A 3,517-nucleotide genomic window follows, 5' to 3' on the forward strand; every position below is an offset into this window, starting at 1 on the left:
CTCGCCCTCACCTCTCTGCTAGCAGCAAGCACACACTAAGGGCGCCGAGCCGCCAATCCGGGCTTAGCTGCAGGCACGCCTACAAAACCTTGCGGCCCCTCCCCCCACCTCAAAGAATGTGGGCGTGACGCATTGAATGCGGTATGGGCGGTATTTGGAAGTCCTGTCAGTCAATGCGAATGATCGTGTCCAAACAGTACTGTGAGCGTCTCTGTATCTAGTTTGGGGTTTTGGCTGAGCTGAGCGCTTATATAACTATATGAGAAATAGTGTGTGCTACTGTGCTTGACACGTGTCTGGCCGCTCCTCGCTTTGAGAAGGAAAATATACATCAATATGGGGGAGGCTAATGGGTTTCATTATTGCTCAGTTCCAGCACAGCCATTTTAGGCCTAAAATGTTTTCAGGATCTAGGAGTTACAAATAGCAACCAATCAGCATTTGGTTTTGAAGGGACCCCTGGAAAATTTGTTAACTGGGGTGGGGGTGGGGGGGGTGTAGGAGGCATGTGCCTAGGGTGCAACAGTAGGGGGGTACAGGGCACAGACCATGCCGGGCACAAGTAACATGTTGTTTCCTTGCTGGGGGAATCTTTGGCCAAGTTGGGGGGTTAGGGTTAAAGGCCGAGCCAAAGTTTTGATTGAAGGGCCAAAAAGCGGGCTAGCCTTGGGCAATGTGGTTATAATGTGGTGCCACTGCCCTGTCTTCGTTTTTTATTTAATGAGGTATAGTCACTTCAACAAGGCTCCACTGCAGGACTGCATTACAGACAGTTTTATTGCCAGGGAAATATTTACCTGGCGATTTGCAGGAGGGTACAGAAAAGCTTTCTTTAGCTACCCAGCAATAAGCTGCTGCAATACTTCAAGATGCTGAAGTAACAAGGCTACTGTTGTGGCTGATGCCCAACAGAGAGACCATGAGCTTAGAGGTGGTGCAATTCCTGGTGACCCAACTGGAGGCTCAGACTGGCAATCTGGATTCTGGCAAATGCCAGAGGGGCTGCTGTAAGATGCCATACACAGTTGCTATTTACTGGGCTGTTAGGGAGCTGTTTGGGCCTTTTGTGCACTTGGGGCCTATTTTGAATCCCAGTCTGGGCCTGCCAAGTAAATGGACCTTGGGGAGCACAAAAGGATTATGAGCTGCTGTTAGAGGTGGCATAAGACTTGGTAAGGTGCTGGAGCAAATGGACCAAGATGAACACATGCATTTGTGGGAATACATTTTTAACCAAATCAGATGTTATGGATAGTATCTATCAGCATTCTCAGTGACCACATTTACAGAACATTGTCTAAGATAAACACTAGTTAGCAGGTGCCTACATTTTTAAGAAATAAAATGTATTAATCATACTCTACACAGTTTAGTTTTTTAATCACAATGACAGGCCCTTTTTTATATATTATATATAGGTTATACCCCACCCCAAATGAACCTTTACCTTGTTTTATAGTATGCACCAAAGGGCTGTTCTTTCTCATGTACTGATTCTTCTTGTAGAGCACATGACTATTTTATAATGTAAATGAACACTGCATTTTAAAGCAAATGCCTACTGTATATATAATTACACTGCTAAAGTTAGAACACTGCTGGAGGTTTCATGGCAAATCAATGGAGGCTTTTGATTCAAAATGTTATCCATAGGTCAATGTTTTTTCACATGCTAAATTGCAGTTTATGTTTCCATGAGTCCAGAGTTCATTTTAGCTTAGACTTATATAAGAGTGCTTAGCTCCTCACTTATGCAGTCGAACCTATAGATAAAATTGTAAGCTTTTTACACTATTGAATTTTTGATACAGGGATAAAACAAAAGGGCACGACCTGACATTAATATGAACTAATGGTTAAATAAAAAGCTTAAGTAAACCATTTAAGTTTTCGTGATGTAGAGCTGTGTATATTCATTTCTCTTTGTGTTATGCTGTGAGACGGGTCCAGACTGGGAAACAGAATAGACCCTGGCATTTCAAGTGCACAGAGGCCTAAACAACCCCCACCAGCCCACTAAATAGTGACTGTCTATTGCATCTTACAACAGCCCTTCTGGCATTTGCCAAAACCCACAGATTGCCAGTCCAGGCCTGCTGTGAGAGAGTTCTTAAAAACATCCTCATCATTTGTACATAACATTGCCTTAAAGGAGAAGGAAAGGCTAAGTCACTTGGGGGTACCAAAATGCTAGGCACCCCCAAGTGACTTAAATCGCTTACCTTGTACCCCAGGCTGGTGCCCGGGGTATCTTAGTTGGGATCAAATACAAGGTACTGTTTTATTATTACAGAGAAAAAGGGAAACTTTTAAAAATGGTAATTATTTGATTAAAATGGAGTCTATGGGAGACGGGCTTTCCGTAATTCGGAGCTTTCTGGATAACGGGTTTCCGGATAATGGATCCCACACCAGTACCAGGAATGCAACTGAAAGGGTGAAAAAGTAAGAGAAAAAAAGTATAAGTTAAGCTAATGAATGGATACACTGAAGAGTGATTTCAGGATGAAAAGGAAATAGTTTGGGTTGGCCTGATATATGAGCCAGACATCACCACTAGCACAGGAGTTACTGGTAGCCTCAGAGACAAGGAAATACGGCTTCACCCACATCTTAGTTTTTAATGTGAATTTAAAACAATTGCAATGTGATCACACACTGAGCTAATTCATATTATAGGAATTTTATTTTCCCTTATGGAAATTATTATTATAAACAAGTACAGGTATGGGACCCATTATCTGAAAATCCATTATCCAGAAAGTTCTGAATTACAGAAAGGCAATCTCCCATAGACTCAATTTGAATCAAATAATTCACATTTTGAAAAAGTATTTTCTTTTTCTCTGTAATATTAATACAGTACCTTGTACATGATCCTAACTAAGATATAATCCATCCTTATTGGAGGCAAAACAAACTTACTGGGTCTAATTACTATTTAAATAATTTTCAAGTAGGCATAATGTATGGAGACCCCTTTTCCAGCAAACCCCCAGGTCCTAAGCATTCTGGATAACAGGTCTCCTACCTGTACATATACGCTCAGAGCGTATTTTCGGCGTTTTTTTCACGCTTGCGCGAAAAATTCGGAAAGGTTCTGCCGCTGTTTACAATCGTTCGGTAAGAAAATTTTGTGACTTTCAGATCGCCAGTACGATATTATCGTGACTAATACGATTTTTTGTAAGCATTTTCGTGATATTTGCGATCTTCAGAAATGATCGTATCCAATCCGAATTTTTTCCATTCGGGATTCGAACTCGTGTTTTAATGAATCGGCCCCATAGTCTTACTAACTGAGCATGTTTACTTGGTCTTGGTGTCTTTGCAGGAGCGAGGCATTATGGGAACTTAATTTACACAGCTCAGAGTTTTTTCTTCCTGTTTGGCTTCAGATCTTCTGAACAGGTGAAATATGGGGAGACTTATGGGCACTATTGAGACAACTGAAGGTATGCCTGCATATTAGCCTTTCCTTCTCCTTTAAAGAATAAGTTCACCTTTTTTTTTTCTA

This window comes from Xenopus tropicalis, chromosome 6, assembly GCF_000004195.4.
Source record: "Xenopus tropicalis strain Nigerian chromosome 6, UCB_Xtro_10.0, whole genome shotgun sequence".
Taxonomy (NCBI): domain Eukaryota; kingdom Metazoa; phylum Chordata; class Amphibia; order Anura; family Pipidae; genus Xenopus; species Xenopus tropicalis.